General features: G+C 43.0%; 1 non-coding gene across 1 annotated transcript; it reads left to right on the top strand.

Annotated features, from left to right (window-relative positions):
• Window positions 1–18,166: 18,166 nt before the first annotated feature.
• LOC132416488 (U1 spliceosomal RNA) lies at window positions 18,167–18,330 on the top strand. Its single transcript, XR_009517613.1, has one exon. It is a non-coding gene; the product is annotated as a U1 spliceosomal RNA (small nuclear RNA).
• Window positions 18,331–18,960: the final 630 nt, after the last annotated feature.

Consider the following 18,960-nt stretch of genomic DNA (forward strand, 5'->3'; position numbering starts at 1 on the left):
ACCAAACACACACACACACACAAATAAAATAAAATAACACAGAAAACAAACACAGAAATACAATCGCCTACAAATGGTAAATATAGCTTAAAAAATGTGGGAGAGTTTAAGATATAAAGATGAATAGGAGAAACAAGAATATTTATATTATGTCTATACCCACTAAAATCAATCACGATAATAATGGATTATAACACTGAATTTTAAAAACGCATGAGTCCACAGTGAAACTCAAAAACACTTTTAGTGATATGGAAGGGGTATGGATTGTCTTTTCCACAGCACAAGGCCAGGAATACAAGTTTACAGAATGATTGAATTAGAAAATGTCCAGGGCACAAACACAAGTATGATAATTGACATACATGAGGGAACAATAAGGGATGGTAAAATATTTAGAGAAAGAGCATCACGGAACAAGATATTCATAAACTCTCAAAGTACTGCTAATCAAGTTACTGATTATAGACAGAAAACATGTCTTTCCAGTGAACGGATCTCATGACCCGTGCATAACAAAGTGTCCAATGCTAAAATGACAGTAGTGGTGACAGGCACAGTGGACACTCTTAGTCTCCAAAGGGGCTGTGCTTGGAAGCACACAGCATGCAGTAAGTGGTGTTCTTGGCAAAAAGGGTTCAACTGAACCCTTGAGGAAATGATCAGACAACTGCAAAATGTAGACCCTTGAGCCAGACAACTGACCTGTCCTCTGCAAGCAAGTCAATGTCACCACCATTGAAGACAACCACAGAAAGCTGAGGAGAGGTTTTGGGTTCCAAAGGACTAAAGAAATATACTGACACAATCTTTTTAGTCCTTGGGAATCCAAAACACCTATTCTCCTTTTTGTTGTCTTATTTGTGGAGACGTTGACTGTTTGAAGAAAGACAGGCCACTTGTCTTGTTCAATGGCCTAAATTCTGCAGTCATCTGATAACTACCTCATGATGAAACTCAGGCTAAACAGTTTCAGCAAGAACACTGCATAGTTAATGCCCTCAGATCCTAGTACAGTCCATTTAGTGGCAAAGAATGACCGGGTTGACATGTTGCCTTCTTCCAGTTGCTCCTGATGCCGGTGTGTGGAGAATGAACATTGAGACGAGCAAGAGTTAAGGTCTCTCCAAACTGTGTGTCCATCAAAGCATCAGTCTTCTTATCAATGAATCACCCTTGGAGGCTGATAACTGGGATTTCTTCCATCAGATCTGTGTCTTGGAGTGTGGAGAGTAGTTGTTGGTTGTAAGGTTGATTCTCAGGAAAGGATCCCTCCAGGGTTCTATTTGGGCTTTAACTTGACTTGCTGCTGCAGATTTATTTTCATCAAATGGAAAAGGTACATTTTATAATGCGGTTTCTTCCAAATTGGCGATATCTTTTCTTAGTTCCTAAAGTAATTGGTATCTGTGAAAGACAGAGAGAGAGAGAGAGAGAGGAGAGAGAGGGAGAGAGAGAGATGAAATGTGAGTTTTGTTAGGTCCTGCTGATAGCTGAGCCTGGAGGGATGGCTACATGGTGACAGAGGCCAGGGGCAGGCTGAGCTCCTGTCGACAGGAGGAGCTGAAGTGGGAGCCACAGGCTGGCTGAAGTGGAGAGTGAGGTACATGAGTTAGAAGAAATACCTCCCTAAACTTTCATCCAGCCTGTGGTGCAGGATCTAGGGACCCCTGTCCTCACCCCACCAGTGCTTGGTGATATCCCAGCTCAAAGCTGCTGCAAAGCCTTAACCGAATCCCCACCACCCAATCCTCAGCAGCCACGTACGTCCCTCTTGAATCCCCTTCATCTGGACCGAATGATGACTTTCTCACATGTACCAGGATGGATGTGCTTAGCATCCCTTGTACACTTTCAGAAACAGACTGCTATGGGAGCAGAGGATCCTTGGTAGAGAAACACACCCTCTTCTATCTCTACGTCCCTGCCTTCTGAGGAGGAGGGGCAGGCTACAGGGAAAGCCCTGGAATGTGAGAGCCAACAGGAACCTCAGAATGTTTCCAAGTCTAGTTCCACCTTTTACAGATGAGGAGCTATGTTTCCAAGGGGCTAGGGACTAACTAAAACCACGTGGCCTGTTATTGACAACCCTGGCCCTAGAACCCAGGCCACAGGCCCTTTCCATATATTTGGGGGAAGGGAGAGGAAAGGCTCCAATCTGGAGGTGTCAACAGTTAATGGAGGTTGTTTGGTCACCCTCCTGGACAGGAATAAGGCTTTGCAGAGAAATCCTTCTCCAAAGGGGCTGAGGAACAAATGGAAAAACAGGAAACTCAAAATGAAATTAGCAAAAAGAGAGCAGGGAGTGTAACTGTGGCCCAACCCATTTGCATCCCATGGACACCAACATTCTAGAAAGGTAACTTCATGATGGATCCACCTTAGGGCATTTCTAGGAATATTCTCAACATATAGAAAAACAAAACTCTGAAGTAAAAGTGAAAAAGCATTAGTTTTAGTTATACTAGATTCTCATCACTTTCTTCTCAAACTTTTCCCAAAGAAAGAGTCTCTCCTACTCTTTTATGCTAGTGCATAGAAGCGCATGAAAAAGGATAAACATAGGAGAATGAGGCCTAAGATTCATTATGGGGTTTTTGCATAAGGAAAAAATTAAGTGAAAAAAAAATCAATTTGTTGAATCTGCAGTTCTGAACCCGTTAGGGAAATCCATTTAGTGAATAGCGAACTGCAAGTTGCATTTTAACAGTAGAAAAGGAAACACTAAATTTCATTATTGTGGGAAGGGGAGGTACTATTTTATACTCTGGACTCCATGCTTAGCCTATACAAGCACACACCTATGCACCCTCACACATGACTCACTTGGACACAATGCACAATATATCCTGAGTCTCCACCTCTGCCTTCCCCTGCTGCTCATCTGTAGCTAGCTGCCTAACAGTCACAGAAAAGAAATGGGAAGTCCCCATAAAGGGAGGTATAAAAATCCTTTCCTATCTGGGGCCGGCGGGTGCTTGCAAAGGGAAAAGGAGAGAGAGGGAGGGGGAGAAAGTGAGCATGACATGCTCTGAGCACTGATCAGAAACGAGCCCAGGAGGAAGGAGACTGAACTACCCCAGTACACAGCAGTCACATCATGCACGCCCTTAGAAACTGTAAAGGCGGCTTCAACAATAGCATAAGTTTTTGGTGAAATTTACATGTAGCAGCCAAGTGAACAGGCTCTAGCAGCCTAATGGGCTCCTAGAAGTCCTGTGTCTTCAAGGCCAATTTCTCTAATACTGAGATGTGATACGAATTTTTTCTCTCGTTCCTTTCCTTGCCATCAAATACCTGCCAGTGTGGTAAGGCCAAACAGGCAGAGGCAGATATGTATCTCACGCTGGTTTTAATAGAAAGGAGAGAACAGGAGACTGCAAGAAATCGGGTGGCTGATTAGTACCCCTGCATCAACTGACTGTAGGTTACTATAATTGAGAGGGATTCATAAAGGGGCCTATACAAGTACCGCAGTGAAAGCAGACAACATTATTAAAAGGGACACTTTGTGGTTGTCAGAATGGAAGAAATAGGCATATTCAGCACTTTCAGATTTCCCTGCATCTGAGATGACCAGATGTCACTGCTGAATTAAGACCCATGTTTCTTCATAGTTACCTAGAACAGATAAGGTCTTGGTCTTCCTCTTCCTCAAGAACAGTACGATTTCCTATGGATAAATTCAGACAGGGCCGGAAACATTAAGCAGATCATCCTGTGTTTGATAATAATCCAGTATCCAATACTACCATGGGGACAAAAACATCACGAGTGGAACAATAGGATATTTTAAGAAGAATATTCCAGGAGGCCTCAGGTTGTGTCTTATGTACCTGCCTTGGTTTGCTTTCCTGAGCCATCAGCCAAGATCTCCCTGACCTGGTAGATCGTCACCACAGTATCCTCTTGCAAGTCTGAATAAAAAGTTAAACACCTCTTTCCCCCACAGATTCTGGGGAATAACTCACCTGCATTCTAACAGAATACTGTAATATTCAGGCTTTTCTCATAATATGCTGGCTGGTTTAGCAGAATGATGGATGGAATGTACAAAACCTTGAATCAAAATGAACGTTTGTTGCTACACTGAATCTTTGGCCATTCGTGGGGTAGGGAAATGCCAGGGCTGTGCCTTGGTTCATGGAAACATACAAACAGGGTGATGGTAGAGGTCTTCGTGTCCTGGTGTTCAGATGACTGCTTCACTAAGACAGCCAACTTAGAGGAGACAGACACTGGGGATGACAGAAGTGACACCAGGGAAACAACAAATCCAAAAATCCAAGCCCATTGAAAGTCTTCTGTAAACGAACCAGTGATAATTTTTAAGTGAAATGTGAGCAGACCTCAGTTGTGCTAAAGCCTAGTCTGTGTCTTTGCAGTGCTTTAGAATATGCATATGTGTGAATAAATGTGTGATATATATTTATATATGTTGCTATAATGATATGTTGAAGGGTTACATAAATAGTGGACAGGGTCAGTGAGAGGAAATGAAACAACCTTTTTGGTGGCTATTAAAACAAAATGTGGAGATAGCCTAATCCACCAGAGGGCAGACAGCAGAAGCAAGAAGAACTACAATCCTGCAGCCTGTGGAACAAAAACCACATTCACAGAAAGATAGACAAAATGAAAAGGCAGAGGGCTATGTACCAGATGAAGGAAGAAGATAAAACCCCAGAAAAACAACTAAATGAAGTGAAGAGAGGCAAGCTTCCAGAAAAAGAATTCAGAATAATGATAGTGAAGATGATCCAGGACCTCAGAAAAAGAATGGAGGAAAAGATCAAGAAGATACAAGAAATGTTTAACAAAGACCTAGAAGAATTAAAGAACAAACAAACAGAGATGAACAATACAATAACTAAAATGAAAAATACACTAGAAGGAATCAATAGCAGAATAACTGAGGCAGAAGAACGGATAAGTAACCTGGAAGACAGAATGGTGGAATTCACTGCTGCGGAACAGAATAAAGAAAAAAGAAGGAAAAGAAATGAACCAGCCTAGGAGACCTCTGGGACAACATTAAATGCAACAACATTCGCATTATAGGGGTCCCAGGAGGACAAGAGAGAGAGAAAGGACCCGAGAAAATATTTGAAGAGATTATAGTCAAAAACTTCCCTAACATGGGAAGGGAAATAGCCACCCAAGTCCAGGAAGTGTGGAGAGTCCCATACAGGATAAACCCAAGGAGAAACACACTGAGACACATAGTAATGAAATTGGCAAAAATTAAAGACAACGAAAAATTATTGAAAGCAATAAGGGAAAAACAACAAATAACATACAAGGGAACTCCCATAAGGTTAACAGCTGATTTCTCAGCAGAAACTCTACAAAGCAGAAGGCAGTGGCATGATATATTTAAAGTGATGAAAGGGAAGAACCTACAACAAAGATTACTCTACCCGGCTAGGATCACATTCAGATTCGATGGAGAAATCAAAAGCTTTACAGGTCTCGGGTAAGATGGCGAAAGAGTAAGATGTGGAGATCACCTTCCTCCCCGCAGATACATCAGAAATACATCTACACGTGGAACAACACCTACAGAACACCCACTGAATGCTGGCAGAAGACCTCAGACCACCCAAAAAGCAAGAAACCCGCCACATACCTGGGTAGGGCAAAACAAAAAAGAATAAACAGAGAAGAATAGGGACGGGACCTGCACCAGTGGGAGGGAGCTGTGAAGGAGGAAATGTTTCCACATGCTAGGAAGCCCCTTTGTGGGCAGAGACTGTGGGTGGCGGAGGGGGAAGCTTTGGAGCCAGGGAGGCGAGCACAGCAACAGGGGTGCGGAGGGCAAAGCAGGGAGATTCCCGCACAGAGGATCAGGGCCGACTGGCACTCACCAGCCTGAGAGGCTTGTCTGCTCACCCGCCGGGGCAGGCGCGGCTGGGAGCTGAGGCTTGGGCTTCGGTCGAAGCACAGGGAGAGGACTGGGGTTGGTGGCATGAGTACAGCCTGCAGGGGGTTAGTGCGCCACGGCTAGCCAGGAAGGAGTCCAGGGAAAAGTCTGGACCTGCCGAAGAGGCAAGAGACTTTTTCTTCCCTCTTTGTTTCCTGGTGTGAGAGGAGAGGGATTAAGAGTGCTGCTTAAAGGAGCTCCAGAGACCCCAAACACAGTAAGGTAAGCAAAATCAGAAGACAGAAAAACACACAGCAGATGAAGGAGCAAGATAAAATCCCACCAGACCTAACAAATGAAGGGGAAATAAGCAGTCTACCTGAAAAAGAATTCAGAATAATGATAGTAAAGATGATCCAAAATCTTGGAAATAGAATAAAGAAAATGCAAGAAACATTTAAAAAGGACCTAGAAGAACTAAAGAGGAAACAAGCAACGATGAACAACACAATAAATGAAATTAAAAATACTCTAGAAGGGATCAATAGCAGAATAACTGAGGCAGAAGAACGGATAAGTGACCTGGAAGATAAAATAGTGGAAATAACTACTGCAGAGCAGAATAAAGAAAAAAGAATGAAAAGAGCTGAGGACAGTCTCAGAGTCCTCTGGGACAACATTAAATGCACCAACATTTGAATTATAGGGGCCCCAGAAGAAAAACAGAAAAAGAAAGGGACTGAGAAAATATTTGAAGAGATTATAGTTGAAAACTTCCCTAATATAGGAAAGGAAATAGTTAATCAAGTCCAGGAAGCACAGAGAGTCCCATACAAGATAAATCCAAGGAGAAACACACCAAGACACATATTAATCAAACTGTCAAAAATTAAATAAAAAGAAAACATATTAAAAACAGCAAGGGAAAAATAACACACAAGAGAATCCCCATGAGGTTAACAGCTGATCTTTCAGCAGAAACAGTACAAGCCAGAAGGGACTGGCAGGACATATTTAAAGTGATGAAGGAGAAAAACCTACAACGAAGATTACTCTACCCAGCAAGGATCTCATTCAGATTTGCTGGAGAAATTAAAACCTTTACAGACAAGCAAAAGCTGAGAGAGTTCAGCACTACCAAACCAGCTTTACAACAAATGGTAAAGGAACTTCTATAGGCAAGAAACACAAGAGAAGGAAAAGACCTACAATAACAAACACAAAACAATTAAGAAAATGGGAATAGGAACATACATATTGATAATTACCTTAAATGGAAATGGATTAAATGCTCCCACCAAAAGACACAGACTAGCTGAATGGATACAAAAACAAGACCCATATATATGCTGTCTACAAGAGACCCACTTCAGACCTAGGGACACATACAGACTGAAAGTGAGGGGATGGAAAAAGACATTCCATGCAAATGGAAATCAAAAGAAAGCTGGAGTAGCAATTCTCATATCAGACAAAATAGACTTTAAAATAAAGACTATTAGAAGAGACAAAGAAGGACACTACATAATGATCAAGGAACTGATCCAAGAAGAATATATAACAATTGTAAATATTTATGCACCCAACATAGGAGCACCTCAATACATAAGGCAAATATTAACAGCCATAAAAGGGGAAATTGACAGTAGCACATTCATAGTAGGGGACTTTAACACCCCACTTTCACCAATGGACAGATCATCCAAAATGAAAATAAATAAGGAAACACAAGCTTTAAATGATACATTAAACAAGATGGACTTAATTCATATTTATAGGACATTCCATCCAAAAACAACAGAATACACATTTTTCTCAAGTGCTCATGGAACATTCTCCAGGATAGATCATATCTTGGGTCACAAATCAAGCCTTGGTAAATTTAAGAAAATTGAAATTGTATCAAGTATCTTTTCTGACCACAACGCTTTGGGAATAGATATCAATTACAGGAAAAGATCTGTTAAAAATGCAAACACATGGAGGCTAAACAATACACTACTTAATAACGAAGTGATCACTGAAGAAATCAAAGAGGAAATTAAAAAATACCTAGAAACAAATGACAATGGAGACAGGATGATCCAAAATCTATGGGATGCAGCAAAAGCAGTTCTAAGAGGGAAGTCTATAGCAATACAATCCTACCTTAAGAAACAGGAAACATCTCGAATAAACAACCTAACCTTACACCTAAAGCAATTAGAGAAAGAAGAACAAAAAAACCCCAAAGTTAGCAGAAGGAAAGAAATCATAAAAATCAGATCAGAAATAAATGAAAAAGAAATGAAGGAAACAGTAGCAAAGATCAATAAAACTAAAAGCTGGTTCTTTGAGAAGATAAACAAAATAGATAAACCACTAGCCAGACTCATCAAGAAAAAAAGGGAGAAGACTCCAATAGAATTAGAAATGAAAAAGGAGAAGTAACAACTGACACTGCAGAAATACAAAAGATCATGAGAGATTACTACAAGCAACTCTATGCCAATAAAATGGACAACCTGAAAGAAATGGACAAATTCATAGAAATGTACAACCTGCCAAGACTGAATCAGGAAGAAATAGAAAATATGAACAGACCAATCACAAGCACTAATATTGAAACTGTGATTAAAAATCTTCCAACAAACAAAAGCCCAGGACCAGATGGCTTCACAGGTGAATTCTATCAAAGATTTAGAGAAAAGCTAACACCTATCCTCCTCAAACTCTTCCAAAATATAGCAGAGGGAGGAACACTCCCAAACCCATTGTATGAGGCCACCATCACCCTGATACCAAAACAAAACAAAGATACTACAAAAAAAGAAAATTACAGACCAATATCACTGATGAACATAGATGCAAAAATCCTCAACAAAATACTAGCAAACGGAATCCAACAACACATTAAAAGGATCATACACCATGATCAAGTGGGATTTATCCGAGGGATCCAAGGATTCTTCAATATAAGCAAATCAATCAACGTGATACACCATATTAACAATTGAAGAAGAAAAGGCATATGATCATCTCAACAGATGCAGAAAAAGCTTTTGAGTAAATTCAACACCCATTTATGATAAAAACTCTCCAGAAAGTGGGAATAGAGGAAACCTACCTCAACATAATAAAGGCCATATACGACAAACACACAGCAAACATCATTCTCAATGGTGAAAAACTGAAAGCATTTCCTCTGAGATCAGGAACAAGACAAGGATGTCCACTCTCACCACTATTATTCAACATAGTTTGGAAGTCCTAGCCATGGCAATCAGAGAAGAAAAAGAAATAAAAGGAATATAAATTGGAAAAGAAGAAGTAAAACTGTCACTATTTGCAGATGACATGATACTATACATAGAGAATCCTAAAGATGACACCAGAAAACTACTAGAGCTCATCAATGAATTTGGTAAAGTTTCAGGATACAAAATTAATGCACAGAAATCTCTTGCATTCCTATACACTAATGATGAAAAATCTGAAAGAGAAATTAAGGAAACACCCCCATTTACCATTGTAACAAAAAGAATAAAATACCTAGGAATAAACCTACCTAGGGAAACAAAAGACCTGTATGCAGAAAACTATAAGACACTGATGAAAGAAATTAAAGATGATACCAACAGATGGAGAGATATACCATGTTCTTGGATTGGAGGAATCAATATTGTGAAAATGACTATACTACCTAAAGCAATCTACAGTTTCAATGCAATCCCTATCAAATCACCAATGGCATTTTTTACAGAACTAGAACAAAAAATCTTAAAATTTGTATGGAGACACAGAAGACCCCGAATAGCTAAAGCTATGAGGGAAAAAAACAGATCTGGAGGAATCAGACTCCCTGATTTCAGAGTATACTGGAAAGCTACAGTAATCTAGACAGTATGGTACTGGCACAAAAACAGAAATATAGATCAATGAAACAGGATAGAAAGCCCAGAGATAAACCCACACACCTATGGTCAACTAATCTATGACAAAGGAGGCAAGGATATACAATGGAGAAAAGACAGTCTCTTCAATAAGTGGTGCTGGGAAAACTGGACAGCTACATGTAAAAGAATGAAATTAGAACACTCCCTAACACCATACTCTATACACAAAAATAAACTCAAAACGGATTAGAGACCTAAAGATAAGAATGGACACTATAAAACTCTTAGAAGAAAACATAGGAAGAACACTCTTTGACATAAATCACAGCAAGATCTTTTTAGATTCACCTCCTAGAGTAATGGAAATAAAAACAAAAATGAACAAATGGGACCTAATGAAACTTCAAAGCTTTTGCACAGCAAAGGAAACCATAAACAAGACGAAAAGACAGCCCTCAGAATGGGAGAAAATATTTGCAAACCAATCAACTGACAAAAGATTAATCTCCAAAATATATAAACAGCTCATGCAGCTCAATATTAAAATAACAAACAACCCAATCCAAAAATGGGCAGACGACCTAAATAGACATTTCTCCAAAGGAGTCATACAGATGGCCAAGATGCACATGAAAATCTGCTCAACATCACTAAATATTACAGAAATGCAAATCAAAACTACAATGAGGTATCACCTCACACCAGTCAGAATGGGCAGCATCAGAATATCTACAAACAACAAATGCTGGAGAGGGTGTGGAGAAAAAGGAACCCTCTTGCACTGTTGGTGGGGATGTAAATTGATACAACCACTATGGAGAACAGTATGGAGGTTCCTTAGAAAACTAAAAATAGAATTACCGTATGACCCAGCAATCCCACTACTGGGCATATACCCTGAGAAAACCATAACTCAAAAAAACACATGAACCCCAATGTTCATTGCTGCACTATTTACAATAGCCAGGTCATGGAAGCAACCTAAATGCCCATCGAGAGACGAATGGATAAAGAAGATGTGGTACGTATATACAATGGAATATTGCTCAGCCATAAAAAGGAATGAAATTGGGTCATTTGTAGAGACGTGGATGAATCTAGAGACTGTCATACAGAGTGAAGTAAGTCAGAAAGAGGAAAACAAATATCGTATATTAACGCATATATGTGGAACCTAGAAAAATGGTACAGATGAACTGGTTTGCAGGGCAGAAATTGAGACACAGATGTAGAGAACAAACTTATGGACACCAAGCGGGGATAGTGGCGGGGGGTGGGGGTGGGGGTGTGATGAATTGGGAGATTGGGATTGACATGTATACACTGCTGTGTGTAAAATTGATGACTAATAAGAACCTGCTGTATAAAAAATAAATAAAATTCAAAAAAAATGTGTACAAAGAAATACGATTTTTTCCCCCTACTTTGTCTCTAATTTCTGCACGAGTCCCTAGGCTGAGTGGGGAATAGGAAAGACAAACTGTCACGAAGAGCTCACCTCACTGTCTAATGCTTGAAGTCTAAGTTTAAAAGAATGATCTACCCTCTTGTCATTTTGTAACAATCCCCTTATCTAAAAGTACTAAAGGGCAGTTCTTACATTTAGAGTGCCTCAGAATCAGCTGTGGAGATTACAGAAACTCCTTCCTGGGCTCCAATCCCCAGAGGTTTCCTTGGTGTGAGGCCTAGAGTCTGCGTTTTTCACGTAAACACAAACCACATGTTTCTGATGCGGGTGGGCTGCGGATCCCAGTTGAAAACCTATTGTTCTATAAGACTGATTCAAACCTATAAATAAGCTTGTCTTCCTTTAAGAATCTTTAATTGAAAAGTGTATAAGTCATACCACAAATTGACATAAAGATCTCAAAGCATTCCTTGGGAAAAGTCCTTAGTTATGTTCTTTTGCCTGCCAGAATTAAAATCAAGCACTCACTGCACAATTATTTCCTAGTAATGGTTGAAAAATTAAGCAACAACATGAACAAAAAGCTCAACCATTGTCACCACCACCACCATCAATCACAAAAAGATCCGTCAAAAGACTCAGGCCTGGGCTTCCCTGGTGGCGCAGTGGTTGAGAGTCCGCCTGCTGATGCAGGGGACACGGGTTCGTGCCCCGGCCCGGGAAGATCCCACATGCCGCGGAGCGGCTGGGCCCGTGAGCCATGGCCGCTGAGCCTGCGCGTCCGGAGCCTGTGCTCCGCAACGGGAGGGGCCACAACAGTGAGAGGCCCGCGTACCGCCAAAAAAAAAAAAAAAAAAGACTCAGGCCTGAGGTAGACACATGCTCTCCTTCCGTAGTAGATGACTTCTGCCTTTACCCTTGGTTAAGTATTTTCCATGAGTGCCTTTAGCTGTCACTACAGAGGAACTCACTGGCAGAGTTAGCAGAATGGATGAAAAGTCAGCCAATCTATGAAGTCTTACTTAAAGATAAAGTAGTAAAATTTGAGGACCTCTTGCCCTGTGGTGATGCAAGCATCCCAGCAATTCTTCCTTCCTCCCTGTGCTGCCAGGGCTGGAAGGCATTGATGGTGTAATCAGTAGTCAATGGAGAACTCAAATATTACTTCTAAGAACTTCATTTTATGGATGTAACATTTATGAGAACAACAGCATATGAATCCAGTAAATCTCAGACCTGGTCAGGATCAATTACTTTTAGGAAAAACTCCTAAAAGGCATTCTTGTGTTTCACCTTTGAAAAGTAGTTCTTCACCCTAATAAAAATAAAGTTGCAAAAAATGTATCTTTGGAATGGAGGATTCTACAGTATTTAACTTTCCATAAATTATATTGTTTCCCTCTACATGTTAGAACCCGTTCTTAAAAGCAAATGTGTCGCCACCAATGTCTTCAATTTGCTGTAATTGCAATGAGAACCATCTTGGGTACACCTGTGCAGGAAACAGGGTGACCTTTAGGAAAAAAAATGGAAAGGAAAAAACATACCTAATGTAATGCTTCAAACATGTACTAATATATCTCTTGACTTGTCAGCCAAAGACAGACAGACAACCTGCAGATTTATACAGGGTTCATGTGTCCCCCATCTTATTATTGCTAAGGTGAATGTGCTAGACACTTATTGAATTGGCGTTCTATATCTGCTGTAATAAGTGACCATGAGTTTAGTGGCTTAAACGAACACACATTTACTATATTACAGTTCTGTAGGTTAGGAGTCCAACAAAGGTCTCACTGGGCTAAAATCAAGGGGTTAATAGGGCTGCCTTACCTTCTGGAGGCTCTAGGGGATAATTTGTTTCCTTGTCTTTTCTGAAAAGGTTTTAGAGGTCACCCACATTCCTTGGCTTGTGCCCTCTTTATCCATCTTCACAACCAGCAACAGCAGGTAGAGTCCTTCTCACTTTGCATCATCCTGACCTTCTTTTCTGCTTCCCAATTTTAAGGTCCCGTGTAATTACAGGGGGCCCATCTGAATAGTCCAGGATAATCGCCTCATCTCAAGGTCTTTATCCTAATCAGAGCTGCAAAGTTTCCTTTTCTATGTGATGTAATATATTCACAGGTTTGGGGAATTACAACAGGGACAACCTAGAGGGGGCATTATTCTGCTGCTGAGAACACTACTAACTAAGGTGCCAACTAATATTGGAATAAAGAAAAAAAAACTTGTCTACTTTCAACAAAGTTTAGTAAAATTAAGACAGTATATGAAAGTGCAATGTAGGACAGCAAAGCAAGTCAAAGTCAAATCAGAACCCTAGAAACGCTCCATTGATGGCCATACTATTGCACAAGAACTAGTCAGTTTAGGGCTTCCCTGGTGGCGCAGTGGTTGAGAATCCGCCTGTCGAGGCAGGGGACACGGGTTCGTGCCCCGTTCCGCGAAGATCCCACATGGCGTGGAGCGGCTAGGCCCGTGAGCCACGGCCGCTGAGCCAGTGCGTCTGGAGCCTGTGCTCCACAATGGGAGAGGCCACAACACTGAGAGGCCCCCGTACCGCAAAAACAAACAAACAAACGAAAAAGAACTAGTCAGTTTAGATTAGGTTTCTTTTCCCAGATTAGGTTTCTTTTCCCAGATGTTGCTTCCCTACCCTCCCCCCACCCCCAGGTTGACTTTGATGGTGGAAATCTCATCCAAGACTAAGAGCCTGTGGTAGAGGAAGTGAAGGTGGTGGTGGAGTCGGTGCACATGGGACCCCACTAACTTCTGACTATGAACTTTCAGCTGGTCTCCGTGGAACAGATGGGTTTTCTCAGACCCACCCTTGCATAAACACCAGGTGGACAGAGGGGGACGCCATGCCCCTTTCCTTGGAACTTCGCCTTGTAAAGAAGCAGGCATCAAAAGGTTAACCTGTCTGGGGCCTCCTGAACCAGATGTTCCAGGTCCCAGTAGAGAGCTTCCTGACTTTTGGCCACACATCCCCGGGGTCGGCCTAAGGCCCGTGCTGCCTGTGTTGGCTGTGGAGGATGAGCTCCTCAGGCAGAGCCATCTTGCTCTGTCTCCTCCAAACCAGGTTCTGACCAGAGAGCAATGTGTTTGTGTTTCTCAGGCTGGTGGAAGATACTCCCTCGTCGTCCTCTCAGACTGGGGCAGTCCCTTCCCATGTTGGCCTGCTCTGAGGGTCGGGGGGAAGGGATGGGAGGATGGGAGCAAGAGAGCCAGGAACAAGGAGGAGTGGGAACAAAAACGCCTGGGGAGAAGGTAGGGGAGGATGGCGAGGACGGGGGAGGCGGAAGCTGAGGAAGAATAAGGAGGATGATGACCAGAGCATGAATGCCATGGAGGTTCTAGCCTCTGGTCCCAGAATGGCAGCTGCCCTCTCTTGAACTTCCCCTGACCTCATGCTGGACACACACACACCCCAGCCTCCTCTCTCATCCTCCAGGCTCCTTTATCCCCACAAGAGCAGCCTCCCATGCCTTGATTCTGGGGATCTTACCTTTCTCCCTAGGTTTCCCCAGAGCTAGGCACAGATCCCTTACCAGCAGCCAAACCCTAGTCTGTGGTTCTGGAGAGTCCAAAGCACGGAAATCTCTCATGAGAAAAGGAAATGCAGGCCACATGGGGTCACGGGGTCACTCTGCAGAATCTCAGTCCAGCTGTCCAAGTCATGCTAGGTTGATATTTGGGAAGATGTCAAACTTGTTTAAAAAAAAAAAATCTAAGAAGATCCTTGGTGCAGGTCATTGTTACATGGAGTAAATTGCACTATGAAATCCTAAACCAGGTGATCAATCTTCATTCTAAAGTCACCGATCAGCCCTAACAAGGGCAAAACAGGTTGCAAGTACTAATTACAGGGAATGAACAAAACTGGGGCAGATCCCACAAAGGCCAGTTAGGAGAAGCTGCTTGGGCCACTGGCTAAGTAACCTCCTGTATTAGTCAGCTTGGGCTGCCATAAAAAATTACCATAGACTGGGTGGCTTAACCATAAATCTGTTTTCACACATTCTGGAGGCTGGAAGTCCAAAATCAAGATTGATGTTCTTGCCAATTCAGTTTCCAATGCGAGCTGTCTTCATGGCATGCAGATAGCAGATGCCTCACTGGGTCTTCACATAGCCTTTTCTCCTTGCTTGAGCTGGGGTAGGGCAGGAGCCCAAGCTCTCTGGTATCGCCTCTTGTAAGGACACTAATCCTATCAGATCAGGGTCCCAAGGCTATGACCTCATTTAATCTTAATTACTTCCTTAAAGGCCCCTTCTCCAAATACAGCCCTACAGGGATTAGGGTTCAAGATATGAATTTGGGGGGCGGGTGGTGGAACACATACATTCAATTCCTAACACCCTCTCCAGCCTCTTCCTCCCATGAAGGCGTTTGCAGCTCTCAGCTCTGGTCCCTGGGAACTTCCCAGGCACTGGGGCCTCAGATTCCTCTCCCCACAGACTTTCTCCTTCTCTCTCTCTGACTCAAATGCCTCAACACGGGGCAAAGCTGTTGACTGGCTGACATTCAAAGGCAGTGGACTCAGTTGCTTTCACCTGGCTTTCAGAAGAGAGGGGGCCACCACTGACTGATATGTTTGCAGAAATGTGTTCACTGAGGAGACTGGCTGTGGCGGCAGAATAATGCTTCCCCAAAGATGTCCACATCCTGGTCCCTGGAATTTGTGAACATGTTACCTGACATGGCAAAAGAGACTTTGCAGGTGTGATTAAATTAAGGACCTTGAGATGGGGAGATTATCTTGGAAGGTCCAATGGAATCACAAGGGTCCATATAAGTGAAAGAGGGAGGAAGATTTGGTCTCAGAATAATGCATTGTGAGAATAACCTGATCAGCTGTGACTGGCTATGAAGATGGAAGGGGGCTGTGAGAGTAGAATGTGGGCATATTCAAGAGGCTGGAAAAGGCAAAGAAAGAGATCCTCCCTTAGAGCCTCCAGAAAGAACCTCACCTCCACTGTCACATTAATTTTAGCCCAGTGAGGTGCATCTTGGACTTCTGACCTCCAGAACCATAAGATAATAAATGTGTGTTTTTACAAGCCACTAACTGTGTGGTAATGTGTTACAGTAGCAACAGGAAACTCCTACATTGGACATTGGTGGATAGAGAGGATTTAGAACCAGTTTTGGTGGCTATTTCTTACCATGGCTTTAGATCAATTACTCTACCCCCAGAAATATGAACTTTCAAACTTTTCAATTCTCAGTGGAGATAATGTAAATAATACTGGATGATGTACCCACCATCCCTGTATAAGAGGTTGAAACCCTCACCCTCTGCTCAGGGATAAACATCTAGTATGCTCCGAGGTTGGGTCGTGCACACGTGTATATTTGAGGCAGGGTTGCAGTGGCTTGGGCACTGGATTTATAATGTTATCCACAGGGCTGGCTGCAGGGTGCTGGGTACAGGGGGGGTCTTTTGCCATATCTAAGCCATCTAGTATCTGAGCCCCCTTTGTATGAGGAACTTCCCACATTCTGCAACTTTTAAGGATCACATACTTGCTTTCTTAGTTTTCCTAGGGGCTAAGATGGGGGTCTATTACCGAGAGCTGGCCAATCCTCATCAGCAACAACTACTCCAGCATTTGACAGGAGTTGAGAGACACAAGGAGTAGGCCCTGGGGAAATTTTTTCTGTCCCCTGCAACAGAAGAATCTCCCTACCTCAAGATCCTTAGTTTAACACCGACCAGGTGCAGCAGAAGTCATGGAGCCATTGGAGGTGTCTAGTGTCCAGGGCCAGTAGTGTCACCTGTGCAAAGCTACAGGGTCTGTCACTCAGCAGGGGGCACTAGTGTCCTTCCCATTTGGTCTGTGTGCTCCCTTCCATTGGCCTTTCGTATTCTTCCCTGTTTGTACAGTCTGGTTCTCCAGTTTGCTGGAGATTCTCTGAGCTATTACTATCCCTGGAATAAAGCATATTTCAGATGAAATGAGCCAGAATTTATTTCTGATGGCTGCAGAGAGAGAAAGGAGGGGAAAGGGGGAGGAAAGGAAGCTTCTTCCTGGAAGTTAGCTGGGTGCTGAGTTCCTTTGTTGTTGACTCCAAGATTCTCCAGAAGAGTCAACTTCCCCCTTATGCCAAAGGCATCCTCAAGGATCAAGTTACACCACTCCTTGCTCTCTGGTCTGAAAACACAAATTGGCTGCTTTCTGCAGTCTCCCCCCTCCCCGCCCTCAGGTCTAACCCAGTCTTACCCAGTAAGAGAAAACCAACCAACCAACCAACCTCTCTTCAAGCAAACAAGTCATCTTTCTATCCCTTATCTTGGTCATCAGCTTCTTTTTCAGAATCTTCATTTCTTGTATTCTGTATGGTGGGGAAAGGAAAAACATGGTCCCTGGGATACCACGAGAATGAAGTATAGAAGGACGTGCACAGAAAATACACCGAGTAGCACTCTGAGATGAAACCCTGAATCTGTATGTCTATACACAAGACACATACATATATACTTGTATCCATTGTTTTACAACTTCTTTACTACTTAAAAAATTTTTGTATCAGCATAACACACGATCCCAGAATTCCTTTCCCCGGAGTGTAACGCAGGACAAAAGGTAAGAATTCGAGGAGAGTGGCAAAATCCCGCTGTATCTCAAATAAAGGATAAGAGGCGTGTTACCTCGGCTTGGTGGGCTCCCGAAGTGGGCGGACATTGTGACGTCACTTCCCCTTCAGCAGCCGGCCCGCCCATTGGTCATCTCGGCAGGGCGGGGACAGGGCGGGGGTTGGAGGAGAGGAGCCGCCTTAGAGGTCAGGAATGGGGCTTGGCTTATGTAAATCTTGCAGCTTATGGGTACAATTCCCGGCGAGCCACTTCCCGGACTGTGGAAGTTTTCGGGAGAAGTTGCTTGGATTTTATTAGCAGAGTGGTTTGGAGGGGCTGAGAGGCGTGGAAGAGGAGGGGGTGCGGAGGGTGGGTGGGGAGCGTGTGTGTACAGTGTAGGCGTCTAAGGCTGTACGGGGGGGCGGGGAAAGTGATTCATACTTACCTGGCAGGGGAGATACCATGATCATGAAGATGGTTTTCCCAGGATGAGGCTCACCCATTGCACTTCGGGTCTGCTGACGCTTGCGATTTCCCCAAATGTGGGAAACTCGACTGCATAATTTGTGGTAGTGGGGGACTGCGTGCGCGCTTTCCCCCTACATCTGGTGTTTAACAGTAGAATTACTTTTTGCAGTCTATGTAACATACAGCCAGGATTTCTGTACTTTTACTTCGGGCTTTACAAGTACTTTAGGAAGTAGGTGTTTCTGGTTATGTAGTGTTTAGGAATCCATCTACCAATACTAGCGGCGGGGGTTCGTGTCGGGGAGCGGTCTGGACCCATGAGCCGTGACCGCTACGCCTGCGCGTCCGGAGCCTGTGCTCTGCGTTAGAAGGACCTACGGCGGTGAGAGGCCCGCGTACCTCAAAAAAAAAAAAAAAAAAGAGAAGGCAGGTGCTGTGTGGGAGAGTAGGCGCTGTTTCTATTTTTTCTTTAGGGGAATCGCGCATGAACTTTCCATGCAAGTGGTGTGGTGCTCTGCAGAAGCCATTTTTGAAAGATTATTTTAGTGCTTTAGTTTCTTACTCTGGCTGCTCCTATATTGCGCAGTAATTAGTCAGGGTTTCCGCAGACTTTTTTTTTTTTTTAAGAAGTTAGGCTTTCACAGTAAAAATCTAGCAGGAGACGTGAAACACAGGTTTCTTTGGCGAATAGTATGCGGGTTTTCCTGGCAGTGCAGGGGTTAAGGGTCTCCCGCGCGGCGCGGAATACGGGTGCGAGCCTACC

This window comes from Delphinus delphis, chromosome 1 (assembly GCF_949987515.2).
Source record: "Delphinus delphis chromosome 1, mDelDel1.2, whole genome shotgun sequence".
Classification (NCBI taxonomy): domain Eukaryota; kingdom Metazoa; phylum Chordata; class Mammalia; order Artiodactyla; family Delphinidae; genus Delphinus; species Delphinus delphis.